This window comes from Grampus griseus (assembly GCF_964374135.1).
Source record: "Grampus griseus genome assembly, chromosome: 11".
NCBI classification, from domain to species: domain Eukaryota; kingdom Metazoa; phylum Chordata; class Mammalia; order Artiodactyla; family Delphinidae; genus Grampus; species Grampus griseus.
This window is the reverse complement of record NC_139005.1, coordinates 27,649,697-27,673,430: the sequence shown is the minus strand read 5'-3', so window position 1 is coordinate 27,673,430 and position 23,734 is coordinate 27,649,697. Positions and strand designations below refer to the sequence as shown.

The following is a 23,734-nucleotide window of genomic DNA, read 5'->3' as shown; positions in this document are numbered from 1 at the left end:
AGAAAGGCAAGAGATTTCTTTTTTTTTTTTATGGCCTTTACTATGTTGAGGTAGGTTCCCTCTATGCCCACTTTCTGGAGAGTTTTTATCATAAGTGGAGGTTGAATTTTGTTGAAGGCTTTTTCTGCATCTATTGAGATGATCATATGGCTTTTATTCTTCAATTTGTTAATATGGTGTATCACATTGATTGATTTGAGTATACTGAAGAATCCTTGCATCCCTGGAATAAATCCCACTTGATCATGGTGTATGATCCTTTTAATGTGTGTTGGATTCTGTTTGCTAGTATTTTGTTGAGGAATATTGGATCTATATTTATCAGTGATATTGGTCTGTAATTTTCTTTTTTTGTAGTATCTTTGTCTTATTTTGGTATCAGGGTGATGGTGGCCTCATAGAATGAGTTTGGGAGTATTCCTTCCTCTGCAAATTTTTGGAAGAGTTTGAGAAGGATTGGTGTTAGCTCTTCTCTAAATGTTTAATAGAATTCACTTGTGAAGCCATCCAGCCCGGGACTTTGGTTTGTTGGAAGAGTTTTAATCAGAGTTTCAATTTCATTACTTGTGATTTGTCTGTTCATATTTTCTATTTCTTCCTGGTTCTGTCTTGGAAGGTTATACCTTTCTAAGAATTTGTCCATTTCTTCCAGGTTGTCCATTTCATTGGCATAGAGTTGCTTGTAGTAGTCTCTTAAGACACTTTGTATTTCTGCAGTGTCTGTTGTAACTTTTCCTTTTTCATTTCTAGTTTTATTGATTTGAGTCCTCTCCCTCTTTTTCTTGATGAGTCTGGCTGATGGTTTATCAATTTTGTTTATCTTCTCAAAGAACCAGTTTTTAGTTTTATTGATCTTTCCTATTGTTTTCTTTGTTTCTTTTTCATTTATTTCTGACCTGATCTTTATGATTTCTTTCCTTCTGCTAACTTTTGGTTTTGTTTCTTCTTCTTTTTCTAGATCTTTAGGTGTAAGGTTAGATTGTTTACCTGAGATTTTTCTTGTTTCTTGAGGTAGGCTTGTATTGCTATAAACTTCCCTCTTAGAACTGCTTTTACTGCATCCCATAAGTTTTGGATTGTCATGTTATTGTTGTAATTTGTCCCTAGATATTTTTTGATTTCCTCTTTGATTTCTTCAGTGATCTCTTGGATATTTAGTAGTGTATTGTTTAGCCTCCATGTTTTTGTGTTTTTTACGGTTTTTTTCCCTGTAATTCATTTCTAATCTTATAGTGTTGTGGTCAGAAAAGATGCTTGATATGATTTCAATTTTCTTAAATTTACTGAGGCTTGATTTGTGACCAAAGTTCTGATCTATCCTGTAGAATGTTCCATGTGCACTTGAGAAGAAAGTATAATCTGCTGTTTTTGGATAGAATATCCTATAAATATCAATTAAATCTGTGTGGTCTACTGTGTCATTTAAAACTTGTGTTTCCTTATTAATTTTCATTTTGGATGATCTGTCCATTGGTGTAAGTGATGTGTTAAAGTCCGCCACTATTATTGTGTTACTGTTGATTTCCTCTTTTATAGCTGTTAGCATTTGCCTTATGTATTGAGGTGCTCCTATATTGGGTGCATATATATTTGTAATTGTTATATCTTCTTCTTGGATTGATCCCTTGATCATTATTTAGTGTCTTTCATTGTCTCTTGTAACGTAGTTTATTTTAAAGTCTATTTTATCTGATATGAGTATTGCTACTCTGGCTTTCTTTTCATTTCCATTTGCATGGAATATCTTTTACCATACCTCACTTTCAGTCTGTATGTGTCCCTGGGTCTGAAGTTGGTCTCTTGTAGACAGCATATATATGGGTCTTGTTTTTGTATCCATTCAATGAGCCTATGTCTTTTGGCTGGAGCATTTAATCCATTCACATTTAAGGTAATTATCGATATGTATGTTCCTATTACCATTTTCTTTATTGTAATGGGTTTGCTTTTGTAGGTCCTTTTCTTCTCTTCTGTTTCCCACTTAGAGAAGTTCCTTTAGCATTTGTTCTACAGCTGGTTTGATGGTGCTGAATTCACTAGCTTTTGCTTGTCTGTAAAGCTTTTGATTTCTCCATCAAATCTGAATGAGATCCTTGCCAGGTAGTGTAATCTTGGTTGTAGGTTCTTCCCTTTCATCACTTTAAATATGTCATGCCACTCCCTTCTGGCTTGTAGAGTTTCTGCTGAGAAATCAGCTGTTAACCTTATGGGAGCTCCTTTGTATATTATTTGTTTTTCCCTTGTTGTTTTTAATAATGTTTCTTTGTTTTTAATTTTGTCAATTTGATGACTATATGTCTTGGCATGTTTCTCTTTGGGTTTCTTCTGCCTGGGATTCTTTGCACTTCCTGGACTTAGACGGCTATTTCCTTTCCCATGTTAGGGAAGTTTTTGACTATAATCTCTTCAAATACTTTCTCTGGCCCTTTCTCTCTCTCTTCTCCTTCTGGGACCCCTATAATGTGAATGTTGTTGCATTTAATGTTGTCCCAGAGGTCTCTTAGGCTGTCTTCATTTCTTTTCTTTCTTTTTTCTTTATTCTATTCCACTGCAGTGAATTCCACCATCCTGTCTTCCAGGTCACTTATCTGTTCTTCTGCCTCAGTTATTCTACTATTGATTCCTTCTAGGGTATTTTTCATTCCAGTTATTGTATTGTTCATCTCTGTTTGTTTGTTCTTTAATACTTCTAGGTCTTTGTTAAACAGTCCTGACATCTTCTCGATCTTTGGCTCCATTCTTTTTCTGAGGTCCTGGATCATCTACACTATCATTATTCTGAATTCTTTTTCTGGAAGGTTGCCTATTTCCACTTCATTTAGTTGTTTTTCTGAGGTTTTATCTTGTTCCTGCATCTGGTACATAGCCCTCTGCCTTTTCATTTTGGCTATCTTTCTGTGAATGTGGTTTTTTTTTCTACAGGCTGCAGGATTGTAGTTCTTTTTGCTTCTGCTCTCTGCCCCCTAAGGCAAGAGATTTCTGTATATTAATTTTGTATCCTGCATCATTACCAAATTCATTGATGAGCTCTAGTTTATTTCTGGAAGAATCTTTATGGTTTTCTATGTATAATATCATGTCATCTGCAAACAATTACAGTTTTACGTCTTCCTTTCCAATTTGGATCCATTTTATTTGTTTTTCTTGTCTGGATGCCATGGCTAACACTTCCAAAACTATGTTGAATAAAAGTGGTGAAACTGGACATCCTGTCTGGTTCTTGATCTTAGAGGAAATGCGTTCACTCTTTCACTATTGAGTGTGATTGTGATGTTGTAGGCTTGTCATGTATGGCCTTTATTATGTTGAGGTATGTTCCCTCTCTGCACACCTTCTGGAGATTTTTTATCATAAATGGGTGTTGAATTTTGTCAGAAGGTTTTTCCGCATTTATTTAGATGATCATGTGGTTTTTTTGTGTTTTTTTTTTTTGCACGGTACCTGGGCCTCTCACCACTGTGGCCTCTCCCATTGCGGAACACAGGCTCCGGACGCACAGGCTTAGCAGCCATGACTCATGGGACTAGCCGCTCCGTGGCATGTGGGATCTTCCCATGGCTCACGGGCCTAGCCGCTCCATGGCATGTGGGATCTTCCCAGACCAGGGCACGAACTCGTGTCCCCTGCATCGGCAGGCAGACTCTCAATCACTGCACCACCAAGGAAGCCCTGTTTTTATTCTTTAATTTATTAATGTGGTGTATCACACTGATAGATTTGTGGAAAATGAAAAATCCTTGCATTCCTGGGATCAATCCTACTAAATCATGGTGAATGATCCTTTTAATGTGTTGCTGAATTCAGATTGCTAGTATTTTGTTGAGGATTTTTGCACCTATGTTCATCAGTGATATTGGCCTGTAATTTTTTGTGTGTGTGGTATCTGTCTGGTTTTGGTATCATGGTGATGGTGGTCTCATAGAATGAGTATGGGACTGTTTCTTCCTCTGCATTTTTTTTGGAGTGGTTTCAGAAGGATAGGTGTTAACTCTTCTCTAAATGTTTGATAGAATTCACCTGTGAAGCCATCTGGCCCTGGATTTTTTCTTTGTTGGGCGTTTTTTCATCACAGTTTCAACTGCAGTACTTGTTCTTGGCCTGTTCATATTTTCTATTTCTTCCTGGTTCAGTCATGGGAGATTGTACAATAACTTTCTAAGAATTTGTACATTTCTTCCATGTTGTTCGTTTTATTGGCATATAGTTGTCTGTAGTAGTCTCTTTGACCTTTGCATTTCTGTGGTGCTTGTTGTAACTTCTCCTTATTCATTTGTAATTTTACTGATTTGAGCTCTCTCCCTTTTTCTCTTGATGAATCTGGCTAAAGGTTTATCAATTTTGTTTATCTTTTTCAAAGAACCAACTTTTAGTTTCATTGTTCTCTGCTATTGTTGTCTTCATGTCTATTTCACTTATTTCTGCTCTGATCTTTATGATTTCTTTCCGTCTACTAACTTTGGGTTTTGTTTGTTCTTCTTTCTCTAGTTGCTTTAGGTGTAAGGTTAAGTTATTTGTGATTTTTCTTGTTTCCTGATGTAAGATTGTATTGATATGAAGTTCCCTCTTAGAACTGCTTTTGCTCTGTCCCATATGTTTTGGATTGTAATACTTTCATTTTCATTTCTCTCTAGATATTGTTAGATTTCCTCTTTGATTTCTTCGGCAATACATTGGATCTTTAACATAATGTTTAGCTTCCATGTGTTTGTGTTTCTTACAATTTTTTTCTTGTAGTTGATTTCTAATTTCATACCGTTGTGGTGGGAAAAAAAATGCTTGTGTTTTCACTTTTAAGAAAATTGTGTTTTCAATTTTCTTAAATTTACTGAGGCTCACTTTGTGGACCAGCATGTGGTCACTCCTGGAGAATGTTCCATATCCACTTGATAAGAATGTGTATACTGCTTCTTTTGGATGGAATGCTCTATAAATATCAAAAAAGGCCATCTGGTCTAATGTGCCATTTAAAGCTTGTGTTTCCTTATCGATTTTCTATCTGGATGATCTATCCATTGATGAAAGTGGGGTGTTAATGTCCCACACTATTGTGTTACTGTCAATTTCTCCTTTTATGGCTGTTAGTATTTGCCTTTATATTGAGGTGCTCCTGTGTTGGGTGCATATATATTTATAATTGTGTCTTCTTGGATTGATTCCTTGATCATTATATAGTGTCCTTTCTTGTCTCTTCTAAGAGTCTTTATTTTAAAGTCTATTTTCTCTGATATTTGTATTGCTAATCCAGCTTTCTTTTGATTTCCATTTGCATGGAAAATCTTTTTCCCTCCCCTCACTTTCAGTCTGTATGTGTCCCTATATCTGAAGTGGGTCTTTTGTGGACAATATATATGCAGGTTTTGTTTTTGTATCCATTCAGCCAGTCTGTATCTTTTGGTTGGAGAATTTAATCAGTTTATGTTTAAGGTAATTATTGTATGTGTGTTCTTATTGCCATTTTGTTAATTGTTTCAGATTTCTTTTTATTGGTCTTTTTTTCTTACCTTCCTCTTTTGTTCTGTTCTCTTGTGATTTGTTGACTAACTTCAGCATTGTGTTTGGATTCCTTTTTCTTCTTTGTGTGTGTTTCTATTGCCGATTTTCAGTTTGTGCTTACCATGAGGTTTTGATATGGCAGTCTATATACAAACAAGATTGTTTTATGTTGCTGGTCTTTTAATTCCAAATGCATTCCCAAGATTGTCCATTTGTGCTCTCCCCCAGTTGCTGCTTTTGGTATCATATTTGTGTGCAGATGATTTCCTACCTTTACCATATATTTGCCTTTACCGGTGAGCTTTTCCATTTGCAACTTAATTTTTTGTATTAGTGGACTTTGCTTTTCCACTTAGAGAAGTTTCTTTAGCATTTATTGCAAAGCTGGTCTCTTGGTGCTGAATTCTATTACCTTTTGCTTCTATGTAAAGCTTTTGATTTCTCTGTTGAATCTGAATGAGAGCCTGGGTGGGTAGAGTATTTTTGGTTGTAGTTTCTTACCTTTCATCACTTTAAATATATCATGCCACTCTTTTCTGGTCTGCAGAGTATCTGCTGAGAAATCAGCTGATAACCTTATGGGAGTTCCCTTGTACATTATTTGTTGCTTTTTCCTTGTTGCTTTTAATATTTTTTCTTTCCTTTAATTTTTGTCAACTTGATTACTCCATGTCTCAGCATGTTATTCCTTGGGTTTATCCTGCCTGGGACTCTCTGCACTTCCTAGACTTGGGTGACTGTTTCCTTTCCCTTGTTAGGGAAGTTTTCAGCTATTATGTCTTCAAATTATTTTCTCAAGTCCTTTCTCTTCTCATTCTGGGACCAATATAATGTGAATGTTGGTGCATTTAATGTTGTTTCAGAGGAGTCATATACTGTCTTCATTTCTTTTCATTCTTTTTTCTTTATTCTGTTCCACAGCCATGTTTTCTACCATTCTGTCATCCAGCTCACTTATCCATTCCTCTGCCTCAGTCATTCTGCTATTGATTCCTTCTAGTGTATTTTTCATTTCAGTTATTGTATTGTTCATCTCTGTTTGTTTTTTACTTCTTCTGGGTATTTGTTAAACATTTCTTCTATCTTCTCAATTTTGTGCCTCCATTCCTTTTCCAAGATCTTGGATTATCTTCACTATCATTACTTATGTTGTTCCTTCATCTGGGACATATTCCTCTGCTATCGCACTTCCACAGTCTGCAGGACTGTAGTTCTTGCTTCTGCTGTCTGTGTCCTAGTGGATGAGGCTGTCTAAGAGGCTTGTGTAGGCTTCCTGGTGGGAGGGACTGGTTCCTGCCCACTGGTGTATGGAGCTGAGTCTTGTCCCTCTGATGGTCATGGCTGAGCTCACGAAAAATTTAAGTAGCCTGTCTGCTGATGGGTGTGGCTGTGCTCCCTCCCTGTTAGTTGTTTGACCTGAGGTGTCCCAGCACTGGGTCCTACAGATTCTTGGGTGTGACTAGGTCTTGGGGAAGAAATGGCAGCCTCCAGGAGGGCTCATGCCAATGAGTACTCCCCAGAAGTACCGCTGTTAGTGTCCGTGGAGTGAGCTGCAGCCACCCCCCACCTCCGCAGGAGACCCTCCAATATTAGAAGGTTAGTTTGGCCTAATCTCTTATGAGGTCACTGCTCTTTTTTTCTGGACCCTGTTGTGCACAAGACCTTGTGTGTGCCCTCGAAGAGTGGAGTTTCTCTTTCCCCCAGTCCTGTGGAATTCCTGCAATTAAACCCTTCTGTTCTTTAAAACCAGATGCTCTGGGGGTTCCTTCTCCCATGGCCAGACTCCCAGGCTGGGAAGCCTGAAGTGGGGCTCAGGACATTCACTCCTGTGGGAGAACTACTATGGTATAATTATTTTCCAGTTTGTGGGTTGCCCACCCGGTGGGTGTGGGATTTGATTTTATCTCAGTTGTGCCCTGGATACTGTCTCACTGTGGCTTCTTCTTCTTCTTTGGATGTAATGTATCCTTTTGGTAGGTTCCAGAATTTTTTCTCAGTGGTCGTTAAGCAATTAGTTGTGATTTTCATGTTTTCATAAGAAGACGTAAGCTCACATCCTTCTACACCACCATCTGGAGCTAAGTTTTGCCATTTTAATTACAGTGTGTCTTGCTGTGGATCCCTTTGGGTTCATCTTGTTTCAGACTCTCTGTGCTTTTAGGTCCTGGATGTCTGTTTCCTTTCCACATTAGGGAAGTTTGGGGCTATTATTTCTTCATTGAATTTCTCTGCCTGTTTATTTCTCTCCTGTTTGTCTAGAACCCCTCTAGTGTAAATGTTAGTACACTTAGTGTTGTCCCAGAAATCCCTTAAATTGTCCTCATTTTTTAAAAATCCTTTTCTTTTCTTTTTTTCTTTTCAGCTTGGATGATTTTCACTATCCTATCTACTAGTTTCCTGATTTTTTTCTATTTACCATCTAATCTACCATTGAATCCTTCTAGTGACTTTTTTTTTATTGGAGTATAATTGCTTTACAATGGTGTGTTAGTTTCTGCTTTATAACAAAGTGAATCAGTTATACATAAACATATGTTCCCATATCTCTTCCCTCTTGAGTCTCCCTCGCTATCCCACCCTCGCTATCCCACACCTCTAGGTGGTAACAAAGCACCAAGCTGATTTCCCTGTGCTATGCGGCTGCTTCCCACTAGCTATCTATTTTACGTTTGGTAGTGTATATATGTCCATGCCACTCTCTCACTTTGTCACAGCTTACCCTTCCCCCTCCCCATATCCTCAAGTCCATTCTCTACTAGGCCTGTGCCTTTCTTCCCGTCTTACCCCTAGGTTCTTCATGACCTTTTTTTACTTAAATTCCATATATATGTGTTAGCATATGGTATTTGTTTTTCTCTTTCAGACTTACTTCACTCTGTATGACAGATTCTAGGTCCATCCACCTCACTACGAATAACTCAATTTCATTTCTTTTTATGTCTGAGTAATATTCCATTGTATATATGTGCCACATCTTCTTTATCTATTCATGTGATGATGGACATTTAGGTTGCTTCCATCTCCTGGCTATTGTAAATAGAGTGCAATGAACATTTTAGTACATGACTCTTTTTGAATTATAGTTTTCTCAGGGTATATGCCCAGTAGTGGGATTTCTGGGTGGTATGGTAGTTCTATTTCTAGTTTTTTAAGGAACCTCCATAGAGTTCTCCATAGTGGCTGTATCAATTTACATTCCCACCAGCACTGCAAGAGTGTTCCCTTTTCTCCACACACTCTCCAGCATTTATTTTTTCTAGAATTTTTGATGATGGCCATTCTGCCCGGTGTGAAATAATATCTCATTGTAATTTTGATTTGCATTTCTCTCATGATTAATCACATTGAGCATTCTTTCATGTGTTTGTTGGCAATCTGTATATCTTCTTTGAAGAAATCTCTATTTAGGTCTTCTGCCCATTTTTGGATTGGGTTGTTTGTTTTTTGTTATTGAGCTGCATGAGCTGCTTGTAAATTTTGGAGATTAATCCTTTGTCAGTTGCTTCATTTGCAAATATTTTCTCCCATTCTGAGGGTTGTCTCTTGGTCTTGTTTATGGTTTCCTTTGCTGTGCAAAAGCTTTGAAGTTTCATTAAGTCCCATTTGTTTTTATTTCCATTTCTCTAGGAGGTGGGTCAAAAAGGATCTTGCTGTGGTTTATATGATAGAGTGTTCTGCCTATGTTATCCTATAAGAGTTTGATATTGTCTAGCCTTACTTTTAGGTCTTTAATCCATTTTGAGTTAATTTTTGTGTATGGTGTTAGGGAGTGTTCTAATTTCATCCTTTTAAATCTACCTGTCCAGTTTTCCAAGCACCACTTATTGTAGAGGCTGTCTTTTCTCCACTGTATATTCTTGCCTCCTTTATCAAAGATAAGGTGACCATATGTGCGTGGGTTTATCTTGGGCTTTCTATCCTGTTCCATTGATCTATATTTCCGTTTTTGTGCCAGTACCATACTGTCTTGATTACTGTAGATTTGTAGCATAGTCCTTAGGTAGGTTTATTCCTAGACATTTTATTCTTTTTGTTGCAATGGTAAATGGGAGTGTTTTCTTGATTTCACTTTCAGATTTTTCTCATTAGTATATAGGAATGCCAGAGATTTCTGTGCATTAATTTTGTATCCTGCTACTTTACCAAATTCATTGATTAGCTCTAGTAGTTTTCTGGTAGCATCTTTAGGATTCTCTATGTATAGTATCATGGCATCTGCAAACAGTGACAGCTTTACTTCTTCTTTTCTGATTTGGATTCCTTTTATTTCCTTTTCTTCTGTTATTGCTGTGGCTAAAACTTCCAAAACTATGTTGAATAATAGTGGTGAGAGTGGGCAAACTTGTCTTGTTCCTGATCTTAGTGGAAATGCTTTCAGTTTTTCACCATTGAGGATGATGTTGGCTGTGGGTTTGTGCCTTTATTATGTTGAGGAAAGTTACCTCTGCAGGGTTTTAATCGTGAATGGGTTTTGAATTTTGTTGAAAGCTTTCTCTGCATCTATTGAGATGACCATATGGTTTTTCTCCTTCAATTTGTTAATATTCTGTATCACGTTGATTTGCGTATATTGAAGAATCCTTGCATTCCTGGAATTAACCCCACTTGATCATGGTGTATGATCCTTTAAATGTGCTGTTGGATTCTGTTTGCTAGTATTTTGTTGAGGATTTTTTCATCTATGTTCATCAGTGATATTGGCCTGTAGTTTGCTTTCTTTGTGACATCTTTGTCTGGTTTTGGTATCAGGGTGATGGTGGCCTCTTAGAATGAGTTTGGGAGTGTTCCTCTCTCTGCTATATTTTGGAAGAGTTTGAGAAGGATAGGTGTTAGCTCTTCTCTAAATGTTTGATAGAATTCGCCTGTGAAGCCATCTGGTCCTGGGCTTTTGTTTGTTGGAAGATTTTTAATCACAGTTTAAATTTTAGTGCTTGTGATTGGTCTGTTCATATTTTCTGTTTCTTCCTGATTCAGTCTTGGCAAGTTGTGCATTTCTAAGAATGTGTCCATTTCTTCCAGGTTGTCCGTTTTATTGGCATAGAGTTACTTGTAGTAATCTCTCATGATCTTTTATATCTCTGCAGTGTCAGTTGTTACTTCTCCCTTTTTATTTCTAATTCTATTGATTTCAGTCTTCTTCCTTTTTTTCTTGATGAGTCTGGCTAATGGTTTTTCAGTTTTGTTTATCTCTTAAAAGAACCAGCTTTTAGTTTTATTGATCTTTGGTATCATTTCCTTCATTTCTTTTTCATTTATTTCTGACCTGATCTTTATGATTTCTTTCCTTCTGCTAACTTTGGGGTTTTTTGTTCTTCCTCCTCTAATTGCTTTATGTTCACAGTTAGGTTGTTTATTTGAGATGATTCCTGTTTGTTAAGGTAGGATTGTATTGCTATAAACTTCCCTCTTAACTGCTTTTGGTGCATCCCATAGGTTTTGGGTCATCGTTTCTCCACTGTCATTTGTTTCTAGGTATTTTTTGATTTCCCCTTTGATTTCTTCAGTGATCACTTCGTTATTAAGTAGTGTATTGTATAGCCTCCATGTGTTTGTATTTTTTACAGGTCTTTTCCTGTAATTAATATCTAGTCTCATAGTGTCGTGGTCGGAAAGATACTTGATATGATTTCAATTTTCTTAAATTTACCTAAGCTTGATTTGTGACTGAAGACATGATCTATCCTGGAGAATGTTCCATGAGCAGTTGAGAAAAATGTGTATTCTTTTGTTTATGGATGGAATGTCCTATAGATATAAATTAAGTTCATATTGTTTAATGTATCTTTTAAAGCTTGTGTTTCCATATTTATTTTTCATTTTGGATGATCTGTCCATTGGTGAAGCTGGGGTGTTAAATTCCCTTACTATGAATGTGTTACTGTCGATTTCCCCTTTTATGGCTGTTAATATTTGCCTTATGTATTGAGGTGCTCCTATGTTGGGTGCATAAATATTTACAATTGTTATATCTTCTTCTTGGATCGATTCCTTGATCATTATGTAGTGTCCTTCTTTGTCTCTTCTAATAGTTTTTATTTTTAAGTCGATCTTGTCTGATATGAGAATTGCTACTCCAGCTTTCTTTTGGTTTCCATTTGCATGGAATATCTTTTTCAATCTCCTCACTTCCAGTCTGTATGTGTTCCTAGGTCTGAAGTGGGTCTGTTGTAGACAGCATATATATGGGTCTTGTTTTTGTATCCATTCAGCCAGTCTGTGTCTTTTGGTGGGAGCATATAATCCATTTACATTTAAGGTAATTATTGACATGTATGTTCCTATATCCATTTTCTTAATTGTTTTGGGTTTGTTATTGTACGTCTTTTCCTTCTCTTGTGTTTCTTACCTAGAGATGTTCCTTTAGCATTTGTTGTAAAGCTGGTTTGGTGGTTCTGAACTCTCTCAGCTTTTGCTTGTCTGTAAAGGTTTTAATTTCTCCATCAAATCTGAATGAGATCCTTGCTGGGTAGAGTAATCTTGGTTGTAGGTTTTTCTCCTTCATCACTTTAAATATGTCCTGCCAGTCCCTTCTGGCTTGCAGAGTTTCTGCTGAAAGATCAGCTGTTAACCTTATGAGGATTCCCTTCTGTGTTATTTGTTTTTTTTCCCTTGCTGCTTTTAATATGTTTTCTTTGTATTTAATTTTTGACAGTTTGCTTAATATCTGTCTTGGCATGTTTCTCTTTGGATTTATCCTGTATTGGACTCTGTGCTTCCTGGACTTGATTAACTATTTCCTTTCCCATATTAGGGAAGTTTTCAACTATAATCTCTTCAAATATTTCCTCAGTCCCTTTCTTTTTCTCTTCTTCTTCTGGAACCCCTATAATGCGAATGTTGGTGCATTTAATGTCCCAGAGGTCTCTGAGACTGTCCTCTGTTCTTTTCATTCTTTTTCTTTATTCTGTTCTGCAGTAGTTATTTCCACTATTTTATCTTTCAGGTCACTTATCCGTTCTTCTGCCTCAGTTATTCTGCTATTGATACCATCTAGAGTATTTTTTATTTTATTTATTGTGTTGTTCATCATTGCTTGTTTCCTCTTTAGTTCTTCTAGGTCCTTGTTAAATGTTTCTTGCATTTTTTCTATTCTATTTCCAAGATTTTGGATATCTTTACTGTCATTATTCTGAATTCTTTTTCAGGTAGACTGCCTCTTTCCTCTTCATTTGTTAGGTCTGGTGGGTTTTTATCTTGATCCTTCATCTGCTTGGGTTTTTCTATCTTCTCGTTTTGCTTATCCTACTGTGTTTGGGGTCTCCTTTTTGCAGACTGCAGGTTCGTAGTTCCCGTTGTTTTTGATGTCTGTCCCCAGTGGCTAAAGTTGGTTCAGTGGGTTGTATAGGCTTCCTGGTGGAGGGGACTAGTGCCTGTGTTCTGGTGGATAAGGCTGGATCTTGGCTTTCTCTTGAGCAGGTCCATGTCTGGCGGTGTGTTTTGGGGTGTCTGTGGCCTTATTTTGATTTTATGCAGCCTTTCTGCTAATGGGTGGGGTTGTGTTCCTGTCTTGCTAGTTGTTTGGCATAGGGTGTCCAGCACTGTAGCTTGCTTGTTGTTGAGTGACGCTGGGTCTTGATGTTGAGATGGAGATCACTGGGAGATTTTCCCCGTTTGATATTACATGGAGTTGGGAGGTTTCTTGTGGACCTGTGTCCTGAAGTTTGCTCTCCCACCTCAGAGGCACAGCACTGACTCCTGGCTGGAACATCTAGAGGCTTTCATCCACACGGCTCAGAATAAAAGGGAGAAAAATTAGAAAGAAATAAAGAAAGAGGATAAAATAAATTCATTAAAATAAAAAATAATTGGGCTTTCCTGGTGGCGTAGTGGTTGCAAGTCTGCCTGCCAATGCAGGGGACACAGGTTCGTGCCCTGGTCCAGGAAGATCCCACATGCCGCGGAGCAGCTAGGCCCGTGAGCCATGGCCACTGAGCCTGCACGTCTGGAGCCTGTGCTCCGCAATGGGAGAGGCCACAGCCGTGAGACGCCCGTGTTCCACAAAAAAAGAAAAAAGAAAAAACTTATTAAGAAAAAACAAAAATTTTTTTAAGTAAAAACAAAAACGTACGGACAGAACTCTAGGACAGATGGTGAAAGCAAAGCTATACAGACAAAATTCACACAGAAGCATACACATACATACTCACAAAAAGAGGAAAAGGGTAAATAATAATATATCCTGCTCTCAAAGTCCACCTGCTCAATTTTGGATGATTCGTTGTCTATGCAGGTATTCCACAGATGCAGGGTACATCAAGTTGATTGTGGAGATTTAATGCACTGCTCCTGAGGCTGCTCGGAGAGATTTCCTTTTCTCTTCTTTGTTTGCCAAGCTCCAGGGGCTCAGCTTTGGATTTGGACCCGCCTCTGCGTGTAGGTCGCCTGAGGGCGCCTGTTCTGCGCTCAGACAAGACGTGGTTAAAGGAGCAGCTGATTCAGGGGCTCTAGCTCAGGCCAGTTTGGAGGGAGGGGTACCGATGTGGGGCAAGCCTGGGGTGGCAGAGGCCGGTGTGACGTTGCGCCAGCCTGAGGCACTCCGTGCATTCTCCCGGGGAAGTTGTCTCTGGATCTTGGGACCCTGGCAGTGGTGGACTGCACAGGCTCCCGGCAGGGCAGGTGTGGATAGAGACCTGTGCTCGCACACAGCCTTATTGGTGGTGGCAGCAGCAGCCTTAGCACCTCATGCCTGTCTCTGGGGCCCGCTCTGATAGCCGCGGCTCGCGCCCGTCTCTGGAGCTCCCTTAAGCAGCACTTTTAATCCCCTCTCTTCGCACACGAGGAAACGAAGAAGGAAGAAAAAGTCTCTTGCCTCTTTGGCAGGTCCAGGCTTTTTCCCGGACTCCCTCCTGGCTAGCCGTGGTGCACTAACCCCTTCAGGCTGTGTTCACGCCGCCAGTCCTCTCCCTGCGATAGGACTGAAACCGGAGCCTCAGCTCCCAGTCCCCACCCGTCCCAGCGGGTGAGTAGACAAGCCTCTCGGGCTGGCGAGTGCTGGTTGGCACCAGTCCTCTGTGCGGGAATCTCTCTGCCTTGCCCTCCGCACCCCTGTTGCTGCACTCTCCTCTGCGGCTCCAAAGCTTCCCCCCTCCGCCATGCGCAGTCTCTGCCCACGAAGGGGCTTCCTAGTGTGTGGAAACCTTTCCTCCTTCACAGGTCCCTCCCACTGTTGCAGGTCTCGTCCCTATCCTTTTGTCTCTGTTTTTTCTTTTTTCTTTTGCCCTACCCAGGTACATGGGGAGTTTCTTGCCTTTTGCGGGGTCTGAGGTCTTCTGCCAGCATTCAGTGGGTGTTCTATAGGAGCAGTTCCACGTGTATATGTATTTCTCATGTATCTGTGGGGAGGAAGGTGATCTCCAAGTCTTACTCTTCCGCCATCTTCCTGAACCAAGCCCTTCTAGTGATTTTTAAATTTCAGTTATTATATTCTTCAGCTTTGTTTTGTTCTTCTTTATATTTTCCAGTTCTTTATAACCTTCTTACTGTGTTCATACATTCTTCTCCCAAATTTGTTGAGCATCTTTATGATCATTACCTTGAACTCTCCTTGGTAATATTCCTTATTTCCAGTTCATTTATTTCTTTTTCTGAGGTTTTATCTTATTCCTTCATTTTTAATATATTCTTCTGTCTGTTCATTTTGTCTAATTCTCTATGTTTATTTCTATGTTTAGGTAGGTTGCTTATGTTTCTCAGTCTTGGAGAAGTGGCTTTATGTTGGAGACATCCTATTGAGCCCAGCAGCATACTTCCCTCTGGTCACCAGACATATCACTGTAGTGGAGCCCCCTATATGGGCAGTGTAGGCCCTTCTCTTTTGTCAGTGCCGGCTACTGTGGGATGCTGGTAAACGTGGCTGACTCTTGCCCTTGTTGTCTGCCAGACCCTGCCTTGTGTCATGATTGGTGGCCTGCTGGTGGGTGCAGTTGGGTTCCAATGCTGGTGGCTGTGTGGCCTGGGAGTTCTCAGGGTTGGTGCTAGCTGCTGGTGGTTGGTGGATGTCCTGGTCCACTGGCTGATGAACCTGGGAAGGCTCAGTTCAAACCCAGGCAGGTTTGGGCCCACTGATTGGAGGGGCAAGTCCCAGAGTGTCTAATTGCAGGACCCTGGCAGGGGGAGGGGTCATTACAGTGGAGGGCTCCTGTCTGCCCACTAGGGGGCAGGGCTGAGTTTGAGGCAGCTGCCTGCAAGGCCCAGAGAGCCCAAGGTTGGTGCCAGTCTACTAGTAGGCTACTCCAGCATATTGGTAGCCACGTTTTCAAGTAATCAATGGCTACATTTCACTAATGTCTCCCTTATTGTACAGTGCAGCTTTATACACTGTATCTGGAATATGTTCTTAAAATATGTAAATAGAAAAGGTATACTAACCATTAGCAAGGTTATCTATGGATAGTGTGATTAAAAACCCTTTTATTTACTTTTTTATGTTACCTTATCCTCAAGAATTTTACCATGAGCTCTTAAGAAAAGATGTCAATCAAATGTATAGAAATACCAACATTATAAATAAATCAATTTGACATACCAACTCGCCACTTCTACAGCATGACTAGATATTCCTAATCCAATTCATACCTTTTTATCTCCGGGGTTGAGAGATAGATGATTACGTCAACAAGCAGAGATTTTACCTCTGGGACTGATATACAATGGAGGATACGTAACAAAGGATTCTATCTAGGAAATCTTTGGCAATAAATACAAATATTGGTAATAGTAGTTTGATTAGCTGTTAATAGAAAATGTGGTGTCTTTTTACTGAGCTAGAATCTATTATTTTCTTTCAATTAAATCCAGAAAAATCTGGTTGCTTCAGATGAGCTTGGGAAGAGCGGATGAGTGGAATTCTATATTCCAAGTATAGATGCTTAATTAAGGGTGAGTGAGCTGGCAGAAGTTAAACTGGCTCCCAGATCACTCATTCGTTCCAAATTTCAAATTCATCTTTATAGAGAATATATATTAAATTTTTCTTACTCATTTAATTAATATAATTTGTACACTCATTGATCTTTTTCTGTAATCAGGATCAAAATATATTGAAATTTTCTTATTGCCAGAAACATTGTGGACTATTTACAGCAGTGGTCTCAATTGAAGGCTTGCATGAGAATCCCCTGGAGAGCTTTTCTGAAAATAGGATCTTTGCAGATTCTACTTCAGAAGGCTTGGGGTGCAGTCTAAAGGTTTGTCTTTGAAAAAACTCCCCAGGTCATGCTGATGCACATTTGGGTTGAGAACCAGTTTAGAAAATCATTCTGGAATAGGATAATAAAAAACCTCCGATGGTGAAACTTATTTTTTTTTTTTTTTGAGATTTGGAACAGAAGATCAATACAATTAAAACATGTTTATGGATATAATGGACTTGGTTTTGGACTTGGTGAATTTAAAATTCTAATATTAGCTTTTGCTTAGTCTTGATGATACTCCAAATGTAAACCTATTTTATAGTCTCAATCAGATAATACTAAAACTCTCCTGATGATCTCATGCCAGAGGAATGAAAACATTTCAGATGACATCAACCTATTTCTGTTGTGCTTTCTTACACATGGCTCAGCTCTCTCTTCCTAACAGATTCAGATATTTCCAAGTCCTGGCTAGGTTTTACCCAGTTTCTCTTTATCTCTCCCAAGAATGTGCTGTTAAAGATTTTGCCATTTACAATATTTCCTTTTCTCTTTCCCACCCCCAATTCCTGTTTTCAAAATTATATATCACAGTGGAGATGTATATCAGGCTATTAGAGCTATGAGACTAGGGAATTGGAGAGATGTTGGAATATAAATTAAAGGTATAAATTGGAGAACCTTCTACTTTAAAAATTTATTTGGAACAATTTAAGTATATGTGATTGCTTCATGAAAGTCTTGGGAGAAAATTCTGCAGAGCTGGCCATAAAGGTCTTACAGTTAAATGAAACTTCTGGTTGTGAGTATGAAGACTTTTTGCTAGTAATGATGCTTGTCCTTCTTTTTCTTTTTTAGATATGAAAATTAAGGCTCAGAATGTGGAAGTGACTTGTCTATTTTATATGACTATTAGGTAGTCATAGCTTTCAAAGCAAACTACTGTTTATTTCTCTGACATAACTGCCTTTCTAAGTGCTGCTTTTATCTCCCATCATCTTAGTGTAGGAAAAATGGAACATGATATTCAGACGTCCAGAATCTTTCCTTTGAAGCACAGGTTCTTCCTTTTAGCATTTGATGGTAACTATAGCAGACATAACCTGAAAGAATTAAAACAAGACAAAAATAAGATTTTAGCCACTTATTCATGTTATAGTCAAATCACACTTAAAAGGCAAATTGTATTGATCTGAAGGAAAACTAAGACACAGAATATTGTCACTACCAGTGAAAACTTAGCTTTGGTAAATGTTCAGATATATTTGAGAACTTGGTGTTATTTATTTATTTTAAAAAGGCAAATTGTATTGATCTGAAGGAAAACTACGACACAGAATATTGTCACTACCAGTGAAAATTTAGCTTTGGTAAATGTTCAGATATATTTGAGAATTTGGTGTTATTTATTTATTTTAAAAAGTTTTTAACCAAATGACTGAGCTGAGCTACCTAAAAGATACTTAATGTCCTGAAGTTTGATTCATTGCTCTCCTACATCAAGCATTTCTACTCTGTTTTTGATATTTAAACTCTGATGTTCAGTTATGATATTCTTAGTTCCAACCTGCTTGGGTGCATAGTTTTGGTACTCACAATTTCTAATTTGTGCCTATACATGCAAGTTGAAGATGGGAAAACAAAAACTGAAGAATAGGTTTTATTTAAAGTATACAGATAATAGTGTATTTATATTATCTAAGTAATTGCTTCAATTATCCACTTCATTAGAAATGGAAGGCACAACTTTCTTTTGTATGTACGTTTTATAATGTTTAGAATCATTTCTGCATTATAGTTTAAGCCATGTATTATAGCCCACATTAAGATTTATGTTACTAAAAATTAGCGACATCTTAATATTATGCTAGCACCACATAAAATTTCCATCTTTGACATTGCACTCAATTTGACACAATCAAGGAATATCTGAGAATAAACCATTCTCTTGCATTTTTCTTATTTATTCTGTGTGCATATTTAAACAGATTAAATGTAATTGTTTGGCATTAAGATTCAGTTAGAGGTCGTACTCAGTAACTATATTGTGAGTAGTAAATAAGGTCCTTAAAAAGAACTAAATTTGGTATCACAATTTCTCCTATATATAATATGTACTATGTAATGTTTCTAAGGAAGTCAAAGTAATCTGGACTATTAACTTTCGAATTTCAGGTTAATTATATATGTGGCATGTATTAATTACAGTCATATATGCAACACTAAGGGGTGTTGCAGAATTATTTGCAACCTTTTTCAGAAGCAAATCTTCTAAATCTTGAGATTGATACACACTTGAAATAAAATTTTATCAACATATGAAAATATATGTCTATTTAATGATCATGCTACTTAAGTTGCTTGATTTACTAGAATTATTCTATGATTATGACTCTGGAATAGAGATACAATACTTGTTAACTCATATTTTTTGGCCTTAATTTGTGATTTTATCTGTAGAACAGAATAAACATACAAACTAGAGAAGAATTTTTGATGTGCAGTTTTCCCTATGATTTATGTTTAAAGTGAATTCAAAATTGGAATATTTATTTAGATCTATATAAAAATATTCTTATATTTAAATCTTCACACATTCACAATGCCCATTTGAAGCCATTACTCTCTAAATAGTTCTTTATTGTTATTTTACTAACTGTATAGAATAAGATATTTAATATGTAAAAAGAGTTGAGCATATATTCACTTTATATTACATGCTAATATATTTGTATATAGAGAGCATAGTTTAAACAAGCAAGCCAATGGAATGTATGTATTGTAAATTTATATTTTAACCTCTCAGATTAATTTTAACATATATTGAGGTTATGCATTTATGGCCATTTTCTAATATAGTACATTTCTTCCAAGAACCCAAAACATATTTCTGGTGTTCTGTTCAGAACAACTCAAGTTAATCAATTAAACTTTTTTCTGAAGTGGATGAGAAATTATATTTTATGATTTTGAGGGGTGAAAACTTTTACTAAGAAGCCTAATGACAACCAGAGTCAGTAGAACCCAAAGGTAGAACCAACAGGAAAACATTATCTTTACTGAGTTGCATGGATAGTTCTTTGATTTCCACTAGAAAATTCACAGATTTTTAGGTTGGGTTTTAAGCACAAGGTTCCTACTATGCTTAGTATTAAAGAAGAGGAGCTTCTACAAATAGGGATTATCCATCTAAAAGTACTCACTCAGTACTTTTAATGTTGATTAATGTCTTAGATCTGTACCTCTCGAAAACTCAGGTATTCTGAAATTTTGCTTCATAGTCTTCTGGAACCTCATATAGTTAAAAATATATTAATTTATTCAAGCTTCTAACCAAAAAAAAAACTTTTATATTATCTTATTTCCATATCCTAGTACTCTGAAGATATTTACACTGTTAAACCCATTATCATAAAAATTACACTGCTCAAAAACATAAAGAATTATTAGAGCCACCCAAAATACCTCAAAAGTTTGTTTCTCCATAAGTAGTACAAGAAAATAATATTCATTTAGAGAAGTGGAAAGAATAGTTATATAGGTATTCAAAAAGATCTTATAAATCTGAATGGTGATAAGTAGTTATTATTTTTATATTAATGTGAAGTATATTAATATAAAAATAAGCACACAACTCCCTGTAGCTGAAAATCTTTCAAATCTGCAAGTTCTGAGCTGCCACATGAGATCTATGCCAAGGATTACAGTAAACTCTGTCAGCTTTAAATGTGAATTTTCACCAAAGTGAGATGATCATTTTTTAAATTTATAGCATGTACATTTTTTACTACCAATGCCTGATCTACACAGCACAAAATAAAAGTAAATTTTGTGAATTACTTGGTTTTATTTGAGATAAATATTCTAGGCAATTTGGATGACTGCTTTCAGACTTGAATTACCTGAATTATCTATACATGTTAATTAGAAACTACAACAGCAATAATTCATATTTTTCTACTGCGTAAACACACTTTTTTTTAGCTTGTAAGTCTGTTAAATCTGAAAGCTTGACACTGATCAAAGAAAGCTCTCCAAAATGCATTTTTCCCCATAGGTTTGAAAGAACTTCAATAGCAAATTTACTTTAATTTCCTCATCTTTGTGACTTACCACTTGCAGTTGATCTCTCTTGTCTCTTTTGGAGTACCTCAGTCTGTCAGGAAGGTAATGGACAGTATGGAGACCGGTGGCCAGAGAGAGCATCCTTCCACAAGTAAGGATGGCAACGGAGCTAAAACACTTATGATGTTTGTTGGCAACGCTGGCACCACTGTAGGAAAAAGTGTCCCTACACATAGAATAGAGAAAATATGCCAGAGGCGAAGAAGGGATTGTTCGCCACTGAAATGACCTTAACCATAGGGAGCAGTGGATTGTAGTGTGCAACTTGCCAGCTTTTGCTATTTCAGGCTGGGAATTGTGTGGGGTGTGTGTGTGTGTGTGTGTGTGTGTGTGTGTGTATTACTCCTGTCAGGTTTTTTCGCTTGCACTTTCCTATCAGTACAAACCTTGGTTAGAGAAATGATAGCACCCCTGTGTTCCAGTCTTAAACATTGTGAGAAAGCAAGACAAGTTAAGATGATATCATTATCTCTTAAAGACATTACAGTAGTAGTCAATGCTTACAGAGAATAAACAAAGCTAGCAATATTATAGCAAATCTAGATAGATGAGCAAATAGATTTATCTATGAACTCAGGCAAGTTTGAGTGAAAAAAGTAATACATAAATTAAGTAGTAATTTATGAGCACTAGCCCAGAAATATACCAGTGTGTTAGCAAACAATTTATAAAAGCATATGATACATAGCTAAAATAACATTTTTTAAACTATGAATTGAGCCTATCTTCTTATGACTGGTGTTTGTGTGCTTTTTTTTTTAGTCTTGAATAAAGGTTACAGTAAGTTTCCTAAGTACAAATGAGTTCCATTACAAGAGCATGTTCAAAAGTCCAATTTGTAGTAAGTCCAACAACTTTAGCCTAGGTACCCAACTAACACAATCGGCTATATAGTATTATACTGTAATAGGTTTATAATACTTTTCACACAAATAATACATAAAGAACAAACAAACACAAAGAAATAAAGAAAACATTTTTAATCTTACAGTACAGTAACTTGAAAAATACAGTAGTACAGTACAACAGCTGGCATACAGGGGCTGGCATCAAGGGAATAGGCAAGAAGAGTTATTGAGTGGAGGAGGGAGAGGAGTTGGGAGATGATAGAGCTGAGGGATCTTCTGCAATAGGAGGTGGAGGGCAAGCTTCAATTTCATGCACGTTTGCATCTTTGAAAGTTTGCAACTTGAAGGTTCATATGTAGGGGACTTACTGTATTAATATGCTGGAGAGAAAGTGATTACTTTGAATTGCATTTATTTGGGCATAAACCAATGACAAAGAAAGACTAAGAAGCTACAAAAGCATGGAATCCCATTTTTTTAAACTTTGATCCTTTGGCCAACATCAAATTTATTATTATTTTATGTTAATACTGCTTCTGTTTCATTTGTTTTGTTTTGTTTTGCTTTGCTTATTATAGTAATACTGATTATTTTTATTAATTCTCATTAGTCTGAAAAAAATAACATTCACTAACTGATAGTGTATATTTTAGAAACGGGATACTGAATCACACAGACATTTCTTTCCAGAGGTTAACGCTCAAGCTAAAGATTAGAATTCAATCACTTTGAAATTACAGAGAAAAGTATGTGACATGCATAACATAAGTATTTAAAAATCCACAAAATTGGGGACTTCCCTGGTGGCACAGTGGTAAAGAATCTGCCTGCTAATGCAGGTGACATGGGTTCGAGCCCTGATCTGGGAAGATCTCACATGCTGCAGAGCAACTAAGCCTGTGTGCACCACAACTACTGAGCCTGCGTGGTGCACCTACTGAAGACCACGCACCTAGAGCCCATGCTCCGCAGCAAGAGAAGCCACCGCAATGAGAAGCCCGCGCACTGCAACGAAGAGTAGCCTCCACTCGCTGCAACTAGAGAAAGCCTGCACACAGCAACAGACCCAACCCAACCAAAAATAAATAAATAAATAATATATTTTAAAATAAATATATAAATAAAATTAAAAATAAAACTCCATAAAATTGGAGATTTTTACTTCAGATGTTATCTCAATTAACTTCCTAATTCATATAATCGTAGAAAAATATCCAAAGGTCCTGTAGAGCTAAAGAAACTCCATCCTGCCTTATAATGAATTAAATTGCATTTGTGAAACTGTTGCTAGGTAAAAGTTATTTTACATTAAGAATTTTTGGCTTTAGATATGACACACTTTTTATTTGATTAGGCAAATTTGAATTTGAATGAGGAGTTTTTGCTTGACAATATTTTGGTGCATTAAGCTTATTAGAGGCAATAGAAAAAAATTGAAGGTAATTCTCTTTCAAAAGTTAGACTTTATAGTTAAAATTTGCAGTATAGATACACATGCAGTTTAAATAATCTAACATTGAAAGTAATGTATATAATATAAAATACACTTTAAAAATAAGTATATAGCATGTATTTTTTAAAAAATTGGAGTATTTAGGCATACAATTTTGGTTTCAATCTGATAAAACATCATAAAGAACAGTTTCTTTATTATGGCATATACCATTTGCTATATCTAAACCACATTAAAAATATTGTCTTTATCTTAGAAAATGTGGTTTGTCTAACTCTTTGTGTAGATAAAAAAATAAGTGAAAATAAAGTTAATAAGCAAAATATTAAGTAATAATAGGTGAAATATAAACTTACTAAAATGTATGATTATGTAGATGTAACATTATATATGATTATATAAAATTTTATATATATTTACACCCAAAAGGAAATGAAGACTTATTTTATATATATATATGGTATTTATATCTTTTAAAATTTCTGCCTGTATTAGAAGTGGATCAAGGAGCAGGTGTTAATAAGACTGATAAAATTAGCCTTTTTCTCCTGGGAATTGATAATGTTTGAGGGTGATATCTGTTTCCTTCTTGGAGGCTCAGAAGTGTTGTTGTAATCTACAGAAGGAGCAAAGAAAATGTAAACCTTCTGAAATTACTTAAAATTTCAACAAAATGAGATAAA

General features: G+C 36.8%; 1 protein-coding gene across 2 annotated transcripts in view; it reads left to right on the top strand.

The window, feature by feature from the left end:
- CPNE8 (copine 8) overlaps positions 1–23,734 on the top strand; it is a 211,403-nt gene that overhangs the window by 84,219 nt on the left and 103,450 nt on the right. Inside the window, exon 1 of one of the 2 annotated variants that reach the window (XM_082666812.1) lies at positions 20,802–20,841. The exons of the other annotated variant lie outside the window; for it this stretch is intronic. The gene's annotated coding sequence lies outside the window, so the exon portion shown is untranslated. Of the gene's footprint in view, positions 1–20,801; positions 20,842–23,734 lie in introns of those variants that run through there. 2 annotated transcript variants of the gene reach the window in all.